Below are 15,499 nucleotides of genomic sequence, written 5' to 3' on the forward strand. Positions count from 1 at the left end.
GGCCCTGATAGAAAGCAGAAATTCTAGAGGACTTCCGGTGGCACCGCAGGCGCTGACAGACGCTCCTTTCGGACCGTCAGCCCCGCGATTTCGTTAAAACCACCAAGATAGCGCAAATCAGCTGTCTGGCGGCTTGGAAACCTTCCCCTCGGGAGAAGAAAGGAAGGCGGGCAGCCGGACTAAGGTAGAGCTCCCCAAAAGCCCTAGGAGCAATTCTGGGGCTTGGAGGGTGAGAGCTCCCTGGTAGTTTGACTGAGCTCCGAATCCGAGGCTTTTCTGCTTCAAGCAGAACAAGACGCTGCAACCACCTCTGCAATCAACATTCAGATTCAAAATAAATTCAAAGCAGGCAGAACAAAAACAGGAGTCCAACAACTGCAAGTACTGAACTTTAACTCTGTCTATACTTCTTCCTTCTAAGACTTTTAAAATGAAAGCAAAAATGGCGCCTGAACTGTAACAGGGCATGAAAGGGAAAGTTATAGTGAAAGTGATAGTTAACATCGTTAGCGCTTCTAAGGCTGTTTAAAATTACTGGATTCTACACCAAAGAAAGAAAGATTTAAAGTAGAAAGGCTACAGTTTGGACTTTAGATAAACTATAAAACATTTGGACTTATTGATTTGGTTGCTGTAGGAAGTATAAATTGAAAGCTAAAAATGGCTTCTAAGCAAATAAAATCTGGTTTTAAAAGTGCTGGAGGATCGCCAGCACAACCATCAAAATTACAATCTTTGTCTACTTCAAACCACAAATATTGATAAATATTGATTCCTGAAGTTCTACAGAAATCTCTGCAGGACGCTTTGAAGCAATAAACTTCCTTTTTAGAGTGGAAAATTAAGGGAGTGTCTGAAGAAATGGCTGAAATTAAAGAAGTTATACAAACTCAGAATAAAGAAATAAGAGAAGACATAGTAATGGCATTTCAGGGTCTGGAAAAACACATTGAATTGTTGGATGAAAGAGTAGAAGAAATTAATCAGTCCAATTTGAATTTGGAAAATAAAATGGATGAAGTTCAGACCAAGGTGGATAGGGCAGATGATGAAGTTGTGATGTTACAGTATAGAATGATGGAATTTGCCCTGAGAGTAAGAGGTTTGAGAGAACACAATCGAGAGAACTTGAGAGAGAACTTTGCAGAGGCTTTTGCAAAGATAACTGGGGAGCAACAAGCAGATCTCTCATTGCAAATTGACAAAATATATCGTGTTAATTCCTGGTTTGCCAGACAGAATCAATTGCCAAGAGACATTGTGATTTACTTTACAACAAGGAGGACCCAAAATGAAATTTTACAAGCTTTCTATAAAAATAAACTTCAAATTGAAGGACAAGAGGTTTTAGTGCTGAAAGAAATTCCCCCAAAAATGTTGAGAAGCAGAAAGGAGTTTGCTTTCTTGGTGGATGAACTTAGAAATTGACAGATTCAGTTTAGATGGGATGTTCCAGCTGGACTGGTGGTGAATTATATGGGAGAAAGGTATCACCTTAACACAACTTGGAAGGCAAGAGATTTTTATACTAATGTATTAAAGGCTGGATGCCCACCATCTCAGGAAATGAGGAGAAGAAAAGAAGAGTTGGCAATACAGGGACAGAAGAAAGGAAACAGCCACAAGCTGCAGGAGAGACCTCGCTTATTGAAGAAGATTTATTGCAATTTTTGGGTACCGATCAACCTTTGGAAGTAGCAGAAAAAAGAGAAGAACCACAAGAACAAAGGCAGACCTGTGCAGCAGCAAAGCGAAAAGAACAAGACTTAAAGATACAGCAAACTCAAATGAAAGCTCAAGAAGCTACAAAAACAGAAGCGGGGGGGGGGGGGGCAAGGCCGAAGAGAAAGGTGCAGGAGGATCTTCAGCTGGCCCTTTTAAAGCTTCAAGGTGCCAAGAATGGCAACTAAATTTTTGACTTGGAACGTCAATGGTTTAAATTCACCACAAAAGAGAAAGAAAATATTTCATTATCTGAAACAGTTTAAAAATGATATAATTTGTCTGCAAGAAACACATATTAGATAACAGATCAAAAATATTTGATAAATTCAAGATTGGGAACACACTTTGTTGCATCTGCCCCAGAGAAGAAAAATGGTATAGTTATATACCTAAGGACAGATTTAACAGCTAAATTAATTGAGGCAGATGCTCAAGGAAGATATATTGCAATTGAACTTTTAATAGAGGGGAAGAAAACACTTTTAATTGGAGTATACGCTCCCAATCAACAGCAAGAAAAATTCTATAAGTTTTTGCATACCAAAATAATACAATAGGATTATAAATCGTGTATATTAATGGGTGATTGGAATGGAGTACTCCAGTACTCCATTACTGGACACTCAAAAGGACAAAAAAGGATTACTTCAAAATATCCAAAAACGTGCAAGACTGCCCAAATCTTTTTTTGACATGATGGATGATATGGAGTTGAGAGATATTTGGTGAGAACAAAATCCAGAAGAAAAGGATTTTACTTTTTTTTCTGACAGACATCAATCCCTTTCCAGGATTGATTTCATATTGATTACTAATGATTTCTTTTCTAGGGTAAAAAAGACGAAGATATGCCCAAGAATTTTATCTGATCATAGCCCATTGTGGATGGAATTAGAGCAGGAAAAGGAATCTAGAAGGTCTTGGAGGTTAAATGAAAATTTGTTTAGATATGAGGAAAATGTGAAAGAATGTAAAAAACAAATGAAAGAATTTTTTGTTATGAATATGAACAAAGGTACACCTATGGAAATGGTCTGGGATGTAAATAAAGCATATATGAGAGTAACCTTAATACATTTGAATAATAAATATAGACGTAGACAAGAAAAAAAAAACGGAGGGATTTAGAAGAGGAAATAAAAATGAAAGAGCAGGCACTCATACTGAATCCAACAGATAAGAAAATAAAGGAAACAATAAATTTGTTATGAGGGCAGTTTAATATGTTGATGGCAGACCAAATGGCAACTAATTTACAATATGCTAAACATAATACTTTTTGTAATGCAAATAAACCAGGTAGATGATTAGCCTGCTTGTTAAGGAAAAAACAAAAGTTACGTACTATAGAAAAAATAGAATACAAAGGTAAAGAGGTATATCAACAAAATATGATTAAAAAAGCTTTTTTAGAATTCTATACAAAGTTATATGCTAGTGATACAATTCAAGGTAAAGACATAGACAGATATTTACAGGAGGAGAATATTCCTGTAATTACACCAGAGCAGAGGGAAGGATTGAACTGACCAATAACTTCGGAGGAAATTATTTTAGCAATTAAACAGTTGAAGGAGGTAAAGCTCCAGGCCAGATGGATTGACAGCTGTTTATTATAAAAATTTGCAGTTAGAAATGGTAGAACCACTTAAGGAACTATTTCAGAAGATCCAAGCCGGAGGAGATGTACCCCCTTCTTGGAGAACAGCTTTTATTTCATTGATTCCAAAGGAGGACCAAGATCATAGTCAACCTAAGAATTATAGGCCAATATCGCTTTTAAATACTGATTATAAGATTTTTGCTAAAATACTAGCAAATAGGTTAATGGTAATTATGCAACAGATGATTCATAATGACCAATCTGGATTTATAAGTGGGAGACAAATGAAAAGTAATGTAAGACAAATTGTAAACTTATTGGAATACTTGGAAAGGAACAACCAAGTCCCTGCAGCACTTATCTTTTTGGATGCGGAGAAGGCATTTGATCGATTGAATTGGCAATTTTTATTGAAAATAATAGAAATGATGCAGTTTGGAGAATACTTTACACAATCTATTAGAGCAATATATCAGAGACAAACAGCACAAATAATAATTAATGGTGGTTTAACAGAAACTTTTAAAATTGAAAAAGGAACAAGACAGGGATGCCCTTTATCATCATTATTGTTTATTTTAACTTTGGAACCATTACTGAATAAAATACGAGGGTCAAATAAAATAAAGGGAATTAAAATTAGACATTATGATTATAGATTAAGAGCATTTGCGGATGACTTGGTTGTTACTTTAACCCAACCAGTACAATCAGTTACAGGCTTACTGGATATAATTACCCAATACGGTCAAATGTCTGGATTTAAAATAAATAAACAAAAAACAAACATAATAGCTAAAAATATGATGGTAAAGCAAAAAGAAGAACTAGAAAGTCTAACAGGATTTGAAATAGTAAAAAAGGTTAAATATCTAGGGGTATATATAACAGCCTCAAATGTAAAATTATATAAAAATAATTATGAATTGCTATGGCAAAAAATACAGAAAGAGATGGAGAATTGGGGGAAATTACAATTATCTTTGTTGGGGAGAATAGCAGCAATAAAAATGAATATTTTACCTAGGTTTTTATTTTTGTTTCAAATGATACCAATACTTAAGAAAGATGATAATTTGAGGGAATGGCAGAATAATGGCAGATTAATAAATTTGTTTGGGTAAGGAAAAGACCGAGAATAAAGTTAAAAATAATGCAAGATATACGTGAAAGAGGTGGTCTTAAAATGCCTAATTTAAGATTATACTATGAAGCAGCTGTCCTAACAATAATTAGTGACTGGATTAATTCAACAGAAGAAAGAATATTGAATATTGAAGGATATGATTTGTTATATGGCTGGCATGCTTACTTATTATATGATAAAAAGGTGGATAAGACCTTTAAAAGCCATATACTAAGGAATGCCTTGTTACAAGTTTGGAAGAAGTAAAAATATAAGTTAAATTATAAGATACCTATATGGGCAATACCCAGACATGCGATAGAGAATATAAGTGTAGAACAAAAGCAAGAGGTGATTACCTATAAAGAGCTTCTTAAAACGGAAGGGGGTATATTGCAGTTAAAATCTATAAAGGCATTAAAAGAAGAAAAAATAATTCAAACTTGGTTTCAGTATGGACAGTTGCAAGCTAGATGGAAAGAAGATCAGAGAATTGGCATCATGCAGAAGGAGGAAAATTTGGTAAAACAAATTAGAGATCAAGGTCAAATGCATATAAAAAGATTATATAATATACTGATAGAAATAGACTCAGAAATGGAATTAGTTAAGGATTGCATGATAAAATGGGCACAAAACATTCAGGAACCAATAATGATGGAAACTTGGGAAAAAAATATGGGTTAGAAATGTAAAATTTACGCAAGCACAAAATTTAAGAGAAAATTTTTATAAAATGTTTTACAGATGGCATTTGGATCCTAAAAAGTTGGCTTGTATGTATCCGAATTTGCAATCTAAATGTTGGAGATGCGATTGTGACGATGCTACTTATTATCATGTATGGTGGACTTGTAAAAAAGTTAAAGCATTTTGGATTAAAATATGGTGGATTATCCAAAATATTCTTAATCAGAAGATAAAGTTTACTCCACAATTGTTTTTGTTGGGTATAATCACAGATTGTATGGTTATAGAGACAAAATTGATTTTAAATTTAATAACTGCAGCTAGACTCTTGGTGGCGCAATATTGGAAGAAGGAAGAATTACCTACTATTGAAGAATGGACATTAAAAGTGGCAAATTTGGCAGAAATGGCAAAAATTTCAGCATACTTGAAAGATCATTCACAAGAAAGATATATATCGGAATGGAGAAGATGGATTGATTACATTCAAAACAAATATCAAACTGTTGGGAAGAAGAGTTCTTACAGCTGTGATACAATGATCAGCACTTTGAAGAAATAATTGAATAACGAAGCAGACCTGCTGGAAAAAAGCTTTTAATGACAAGGAACCAAGATGAGTGATATGTAGCAAGATTTCTTGACTAGCTAGAAGTGTTGACATTCAAACATGAGTTTATATACCCTTTCTGAGTTTTGATCTAAAACTAGTTTTTGGTGAAGTTTCATCCTGTGTTTATTGATGGGATAATTTTCCCTGTTCTGCTTTGTTTGGAAGGAACAAACTTTAACTTTTAAAAAGTTAAAAAAAGGCTCCGACGATCACAGCTGTGCCGCGCGATTGTCGGAGCCTTTTTTTACTTTTTTAAAGCATTGTTTACTGCCTATTTGCTCGAGCCGATAGTAAAAAATGCTTTTAAAAAGTTTTTTAAAAGGTTCCCACGATCGTGCGCCACAGCTGATCACCTACCCCCCCCCCACTGTTCTACTTACCTTCCCAAGCCTCCTTTTGGTGCACACTGTGCATGCGCGTGTACATAGCACATGTGCGCAGACAGCAAAGAGGTAATAAACTGGTTCAGATTTCACCACTGGTCTTCACCCTCTGTTCTTTCAACATAGACCTCTGTAGGCTTCTGTTTCCTCTCTCCCATACTTTTTCAGTGGCCTCCTCTCCCTCCTGCATAATCCCTATCTTCCTCTGTGTCATCAATCTCCTATGTGCCAGATGTGTTCCTTTGCCCCTCTGAAGAGGAGATTTGTTTGATGCTCTGGTACCTTAGAGATGATATCAGGAGCAATAAAATGATTAACATCTCTGCTGATAATAGAAATGCAGCAATCATAAGCTCCTAAAGTTTAATGTGCTGAATAGTTTCCACTATTCTTCCAGTAAGCCTCAAGTAAAACATCCCCTAGCAAAACAGTAGCAAAAGAGGCTAGTTTAAGATATTCGTATTACAAACGGATATGGCACAAACATAAACCAAGTTTACTCAAGACTTTAGCAAGGCTTTATTATTGTCATTAAACAATTTCTACCCTTGGTTTGATTCTACAAGTTGACAGTATGTATATACACCTAAAATGTAGGGAAATACATGTAGGGAAATACAGAAAATAAACAGGGAGTGAACATGGTGGACCTTATTACAAATAAATCTACTTTAAAGTTTCACTGTAAACAATTACAATTGGAGTTCTATTCATGCTCTTTGAGGTTAAGCAGCTCAGTTGTATTATGGATTTACTTTAATGTAATCCTAGTAATGCTGGGATTTTGTTCAGGTTGTCTGATTGAGTCAGTGGGAAATCAGACCCATAATGGTATATATTCAACACAAGTTTAACTGGATGATGAACTCCCACACACCCGCTCCCCAAAAACGTCCAACAAATTTGATTTCAAAAGAACAGCCTTCCACAAGTAGGAGACTGGTAAAAGAAAACTGAAAAATACGGGTAATTACAAGTATCTCTAGAATGTTTAGGAGCTCATTCAACTACAAAAATGGAAGCTTGACCATTATATAATAGCTCATATTCCAGAGAATATGATAGCAATAAAGAGTAAGAACCAAAGAGCCTTTAGGGGCAAAAACTTTGTTCAAAAGTGGAAGAAAAGCCCAAGGAAAGAGAACAAAAATGAACATATTTTTGGAAAATGGGAAAAGAAAGTCAAGAGACTTTCATGACAAAAACCATGATGGCCAATAATTTTCAATAAGATACCTAATATATCTGAATCATTGCACAGATCACTGATGAACTAACACTTTCCCCAATATAGTGGTTCAGGTGTTGGATTAGGATCCTAAAGATCCAGGCCTGAGTCAATCCTCAGCTGAGCAAACTCAGTGGATGACTCAGAACCAACCAACCTCACAGGATATTGAAACTGTGTGGAACAATAGGTCTTGTACCACACTTAGATATATTACATTCTAGTTTCATTAAAGCCCTTAACTGAAAGAAACCAATGATGTTGAGTGCCTTGTTGGAAAAGATATTTTGATCTCCCAATGGTCTTCATTAAAACCACTGAAATTCAGCAAGTAGAATAATGGGAAAGAGCTTCTTTGTTTTTCTTTCCCCCTAGAAACCCTCTAGAAAGACATGAATATATATATATATAAAATTTATTACAAATATTTTAATCCACTTCAATTATCAGATTTTAAGTAGTTTACAGCCCAATATATAATATCCAACATTAGATAACATTGCAGTAATTCACAATAGAATAGAGTTGAATTATTTATTGGCCAAGTGTGATTGGACACGCAAGGAATTTGTCCCTGATACATAAATTCTCAGTGTACATACAAGCAACAAGTGATAAATCATGATCGTAATCATCATAAGATACATTCATCAGAAATCATAAGATACAACACTTAGTGATATGTCATAGGACACTAAATAAGCAATCAACATAAGTCATACTAGGATACTAAATAAAACAATTAATATAAATCATAGCTCTTTGCTTGAAAGCTTGTGCTGAACAACTGCCCCCCATCTTCACCTGTGTCTTTAATAAATCACTAGAGATGTTTCTTCTTGCTTTAAATGCTCTACTATCATACCAGTGCTGAAGAAACCCTCCAAGGGCCTCCATCAAGGAGCTGAACGACTACAGACCAGTTGCTCTGACTCTCAAGACTTAAAATGGACACCCAACATCAAAAATGTCATCAAAAAAGCACAACAAAGAATGTTCTTCCTGTGCCAACTCAGAAAACTCAGACTACCCAAACAGCTGCTGATACAGTTCTACAAAGGAATTATTGAATCTGTCATCAGCTCTACAACTGTCTGGTTTGGCACTGAAACTAAACAAGACACACACAGACTTCAATGAATAGTTAGAACTGCAGAAAAAACAGTTGCTACCAGTCTGCCTTCCATTGAGGACCTGTATATTGCACGAGCCAGAAAGAGGGCTATGGAAATATCTACAGAAATTTCTACAGATAGAAATATCTATCCTCACATCCAATTCAATGTAAATTATAGTAATGTCTTAAAAACCATAACATATCAAAACTATTTTTAAAATTAGTTTTTAATTTAATAAAATTATTTTTTAAAAAGAATTGTTCAAAAAATTTTTTTTCATTTTTACAATTCTTATATATAATTTTATTAAAAATTTTGATTATAATGTTAAAATCCGATACAAACTAAATTTAAAGAAAGAAACGAGGATATGAAAAGTGCAAAAAAAAAAAAAAGAAAAATAGAAAACAAAGCACCCAGTGAAGACCTTTTTATTTTCTCTGGCAATTTAGGACATTCTTTTTTGGTTGCTAATTTTATTTCTCTGATGGATTTATATTGATTTTATTTGTTACAGTTGTTATTGTTTTGCTTATCTCCATAATGCTGGAGATAATATTAACGTATTATATCTGTTCATATTATATCTGTTGATTTCCCAGTGGTGCTTTGTTTTTTAAAAAACTGCTTTGTATAGGCCTGGCACTATCCTACAATTTAGGAATATAATACATACATGTCAAATGGTGAACTTCATATTTGCTGTTTCTTTCAATTTATAGATCTTTCCCCCTCATATTCTTTCACACATTTCTGCCTGAAAAATCAGCCTCTAGTTCAAAATGTTCTCAGTCTTTAATAACTTTTAAATAGTTATGAATTTTTAGCCCAGTTTTTACATTTGTTTATCTTTCAAATTCATTCCACCAAAATTGCCTTCTGTGCTAGTTATTTTCTGTGCAAGTCCCTTTCTCTGAACTTTAAATAGGGTCTAGCATGATTTTCCTTCTCTCACTTTCCTTTCTGTTTTTTAAGTCCTGTTAAATAATTGTCTCAAATGACAACCTGTCCTTTCCCCACAAGAGACACTCTTCCCATTCATAATGGCAACTGAGCACTATCGCTCCCCTACTGCTTGAGCTTCATTTTGATTGGCTTACCAGCTCCAGTTACAAAAGTTTGGGTGGATATTGTAAAACTCTTAACACTTTGTGTCCATCTAGTGGTCACCCAATTTTTTTGCAGCCAGCAAAGGTAGCTGAATCAACTGATTGCAGAATACCAAATATTCCTGATGCATTTTGATTAGCAATCCGTTTTATTACACAAAATGTATGGAATAAAATAAGATGGAGTGCACTTTAAAAATGAAATGGACACAGGTATCCTTGTTAACTTCATTATTATATGAGATTTGCATCCTGTTTCTTTCTTCAGCTCATTCTATAAAATTTCAGTTAAACGACAAGAGAATGTTGTGAATGTAGAGAATGAATTCACTACAGTGAATTCACAATCTTACAAATAAATATTTGATTTTTCTCTGTCCATTTCAGATTATATACCTCCTTCTCAATGGTGTTGTATACCTTTTTCTGCTAATGCCACATCAAATGCATCAACAGGCAAAATAAATTGAAGATAAAATATTAGTAGGGTTTACTTCGCAAGGATGACTAAGTCTTTAACTTTCAAGAGCTTTTTATCACTCAGGGGTGCACGGGAATTGATTAGATTCTCTCTTTAGATTCTCTCTTTAAAGTTAAACATACAAGGGCTTTTGCTTTAGTGCAGAAATAAGGCAAAAACTATCCATAGAATTCCCAAGAACAATCTTATTTCTTTCTCCATGACCAGAAGATGCATCTTGTTGGAAATCTTGTTTCTTCTTTTTTCTGGCTTTACTTCTTGCTATATAGCCCAGATACTACAACTCAGAAAATCCCAAATGACATTTTTGGCTAGGTAGATAATTAAGTCTGCTGCTTTAACACAGAAAGTAACATCCTGTAATTACTGCACAGATTCTTCCTAGGGAGCGCTATAAATAAATATATTGTCCTGCTGAGCTTCACAAAATTTCCTCTACCTGCAGAAATGTTATCCATAAATGCCTGGAAGATTGCAGGTATCCTAGTACAATCCAAAGGAATAAGAATAGTTTTTGATTTGGAGCAAAGATTGTTTTATCTCTGGAGGTTTCCTCTAAAGATATTAGCCAGAAGCCCTTATTACAGGGGTGTCAAACTTGATTTTATTGAGGGTTGTGTTTGACCTCTGGGAGCTGGGCTGGGTGTGGCCAGGGTGGGCATGGCCAGCTTAACATCATTCATGTTGGGGCGCCTGTGGTGGCCCGAGCGCTCTGCCAGAGAAAACGGGCTCCTGAGCTCCATTTTCACCTGCCACAGCCTCCTGCAACCCTCTGCCAGCAAAAACTGAGCACGGGAGGACTGCACGCAGCCCTCCTGAGTTCCATTTTCACTGGCAGAAGTACCATGGGCTGGTCCTTCACTGTTTCCAGGACAGCCCCACAGGCCAGATCTACGTACCCCATGGGCCAGATCAGGTCCCCAGACCTTGAGTTTGACACCCCTGCCTTATTGGATTCTAAATCAATAATTAAATTTTGCCCAATTATCTGATCCGGGAAATCATTTATTCTTGGCACAAGGCAACTATCAAACCTTGGCACCTAATTAGACAGCTTAAATCTACACAATATCTAGTTGGTTTAAATGTTAACACTGAACTGAAGACCACTCGTTGCAGGATAATCAATTAACATTTGACTGCAGCATGTTTTGCATTTCTTTATGGGCTCTCTGATTCTTTCTGAAATTTTCATAAGTTCCTTGCTACATTGGTTTTGCTATATTGTACCTTAGTGTAATATTTCCTGGCTTATTAGGAGCACTTCTTTGAATTCCAGGAATGTTTCTGAATCTGCTTTCTGTTGTGAAGGTAAGATTGGATTTCAATATGTTCTATATGTGTGCCAGAAAAACAGCTACATACAGTTCTTATACTGCTCTGGGAGATACCAATACTATAGCTATATTTTCTCTCCTAAATGGTTTTTTTAAAAAAAAAAATATTACATGATAGAATATTTTGTACTTCACAAGCTTCATCTTCTGCCATACAGTAAATAGGCCTTGCCAATTAGTTTTCCATTTGCATTCCTAATTAAGCAACAAAGTCAACACAATTCATTTTATTTCTAGGGCTTTATATCTATGTGTCCTGTGCTAATTTCTGGTTCTGCTGAATTACATAATAGAGTTTTTTTTTTTTCCTTTTCCTTCACTCAGCCAAGTTCTTTAAATCTGAGATTTCCCTCATCCAGCTTTCCTTCACCATATCCAACACTCTCTGGGCTTTCTCTTGTACAGTAGCCCAAAAAAGGCTGTTTCTTATGGAAGCCATGATACTTTTATACATGGAAAATCTTTACTGAAAGTATCCCAATGCCATCTTGTACCTACTACATAAACTTGTTTTATCGTGTTTGATTCAATCTCTTGATTAGACCATCCATTTGTGAATGATAAAGTGGTTTTAATCCACAGATCTGCATAAGAACACTTTAACAATGCAGATTGAAAACTGCATTGGGGCTTGATTGATGAGAATCTCGTTAGTACATCCACTCTTTTTGAACAGCCTAAACAGTTCATTTGCAACAACTCCTGCAATTACTTGTATGCAAGAAATTGCCTTAAGGTTAACTTGCTGCATAGCATACGACCAGCAATATATGCTAATTTACCTTAGTTAAAGATAAAAGTTCTGAGGTAAGCTAAGGCAAAGGTTCAGCTGTATGCATAGTAATTTTGGAAAACGGAATAGGGACCAAAATAATTCTTTCCATAGGAGCCTTGTCCTTTTTCCATTAGTGTTTAAATTGGCAGTTGTTTATAGATTTCATTAAAAAGAAAAGAATTTGACTGATGTAGAATTCTAAACACCATCTTACTCAGTAATTTTTAATATCTCTTTTGGCAGAAATAGTAGCTTAAATGTTTCCAGTATCCAATTAAGAGTAATTTTGTTCTTGCTTTTGGATTTTTCCCATTTTTCCTTGCAGAATTCTTCTAACTCAGAAATGCTGTTAAATATGTTTTTATGTTTGAGATCTCTGCCCAGATTTTCAGTAATAACTCTGGAGACTGTTATTCCAAAAATTTATTCATGATTGTCTTGCTGAAATAGCCAATCTCTTTTCTACAAGCTGCATGCTGATATTTAGTTGATTTCCACCCCACCCCCCACCCCCCACCCCCTTTCATCTGTACTGTATTCCCTTACCACTGATTACCAGAGAAATCCAAAACATAATACAACTGCTACTGTCTGCAACGGTTGGCAAGATATCTTTTCTTTTAAAGATTTCACTTTTTTTTTTGGCCTCCAAATGCATCTTGATGGGTATGTTTGTGGATAAACAGTTCATTTTTTATCAGATTATATCACTTAGTCGCAAAATATTTTAGGCTTTTCAAGGTTTGCTTTGTACAACGTAGATGATAACTTTTGTGATGAGATTAGAAAAAGTTTCCTTCTAATAACATTGCCGTGCAGATTATTCTTGCTTAAACAACTTAAACATTTAACTGTGCTGACTTGTGAACAATTATACCAGGTTCAGTTAAACTTTCCAGCAGGTTGTTTGCAGTACTCTACTGTATATGTTCTGTTTTGCAGATCTGATCATTTTGGAAGAAGATACTTTTCTTGGACTTCTTTCAGCTGAACAGTTTCATGTAATTTCCTTTTCTTAACAATATTAAAATGTTGGATGCATTTAAATCATTTAAATAGTCTTGCCCCTGCTTTGTAAATAGTTGAATCTTTTTTTTTCAAATGCTCATATTATTCCTGAAAGAAGCCCATGTTGTTGAAAATTGACAGCATAAAAATCGCAACCTAGGAAGTTGACTGTGTTAAAGTTAGTTGTTCACCTGCAGAATTACCTTAAACGTACCTAAGAAATCAGCTATCACTTTGGAACTTCTTAACTTTGTATTGTTAAAAATTAAGCAGCACTGGAGAAATTTGGAAGGATGTCCACATTTATATACCTATTCATGGTTTTTCACATTTTTTTTTTGAATTTGTAAACAAGTGCACATTAATACTAAGTATGCATTCAGTTTTGTAAAACAATGTTTAACTTTGTACTTTGTACTATGCCATTAGTTGTATCAGCTTCTATTCCTTCAGAGATTCATTGGACCTTCCAGTTTGATCAACTACATTAGTGCCTATAGGTTGAGTGATTAAAAGGAATAGGTAACACTCTTAATGTTGATCTGCTGCTCTTAAGGAATGCATAGACAGACATTGGTAAGCACTACAACCAGCTTGTGGATTTTCTTTAAACATACTTAACTATGAGCAAAGATAATTTCATTTCACTTAAATGAGGAATCTTTTCCTAAAGTGCAATATATCAGCATTGGGAATATTTTAAGAGACTGAATTATCTTCCATTCTTCACTTACTATCTTTAAAAGTTTTCAGATAAGAATTCCTTGAGAAAAAAGACTTTGTTGAATGTAGTGAAATGCAGTGTGGAGCAATAGAAATAGAAATTGTAAGAAATAAAATTTGAACAAATACTCATCGAAGATCTCCATCTTATTCTTGTTGTTAGCATTACTATTTTTTCATTTCCATGTTTCCCTTTAATTCTCTGAGCCACAATTTAGTCCATTTAATAGGACCCTTAACTGTAAGGAATACTGCATCATTCTTATGATATAGGCAGAAATCTGGACTCAGTTTAGAGTAGGTATGTTTGTCTAATTAGTGCAGGCAATCCCTATGAACCTCCCTTTCGTGTCCAATTCTTTTTCTGATTGTACAGAAGTTTTTAAAAAATCATATTTGTTAACTGGATATATAATCTCCTATGAAAACTAGCTGAAGAATTCATTATGTTGTACCTGAGGACCAATATAAGTTAGCATACATTAATCTCAAAATGATGACCAAATCTAGGCAGGACTACAACTGGATCTGTGCGTGCAAGTGAAAGAGTCATTACAAATGCATAAAACTATATTTTAATCTGGAAATTGATTCTTTCCAAGTCGGCCATCGAAATGCCCTCTTCCTCTGTCCTCAAATTTTGCTTACACTTCAATACAAAACAGAAAAAAGATTCATAGCCACCAAAAGTATTGTGCAAATTGATATTTATTGCAGTGGCCAGATAGCATATCTAATCACGCTATCTAGTCATTGTATTATAGATCAGTTTGCACAAGTGGATGGGACAAGAGACTTAAATGTATACAAATAGTTTTTGAAATAATTTATGTGGAGTTGAAAATCTAAATAAAATTCATAAATGGACAGGTAATTTTGCTTTGATCTAATTACAGCTATTCAGTAGAATGTCTAATTTTAAAGTCAATGTCCAAGATTTCCACATTGAGCACTAACTGCAAAAGACAAAGGAAGAATATACTTAATAGTATATGCTTAAGAATATACTTAATAGTATACACTTACATCCACAAAAGGAAACTAATGTAGTTCAAAGCAAGAAACAACCAATCCAAACCACAAAACAGAGGAAAGTTAAGTAAACCCTTGTAACTTCATGGCCATCATAGCACATAGGAACTTTTCCTCCCATATGTAAACTGAATCAGTTATTGGATTCCTGCTTCTTGAGTGAAAGATAATCAGCCTTTAACGTGCACCACATTGATCTTATTACAAAAGACAAGAGTCAAAGCACTATACTTATCCCTCTCCCCACAAAAATAATTATGTGAGCCTTGTCCTAACAATGGAGTTATCACACTATAGCGCAACCTCTAAGAAATAGCCTACAAAACTCTGAATAAAAGAAAGGATAAATCTACATTCATAAAGCCCAAGAAGATTTAGCTAGCTAAAATTATCTATTGTTGCAATTTTGAAATCTATTATTTGCCATTTTTTTTCCATTTATGTACTAAGTGTTGTGAGGACATTCTGGCTACAACATTTGTCACCTCACTGATTGCCAAGTTGATTTGGCAGGCTAGGCAATTGTTGCCTTCATCCCTCATTGCTGC

This window comes from Pituophis catenifer, unplaced genomic scaffold, assembly GCF_029215685.1.
Source record: "Pituophis catenifer annectens isolate HBS135680 unplaced genomic scaffold, rPitCat1.0.hap2 SCAF_2, whole genome shotgun sequence".
NCBI lineage: Eukaryota > Metazoa > Chordata > Lepidosauria > Squamata > Colubridae > Pituophis > Pituophis catenifer.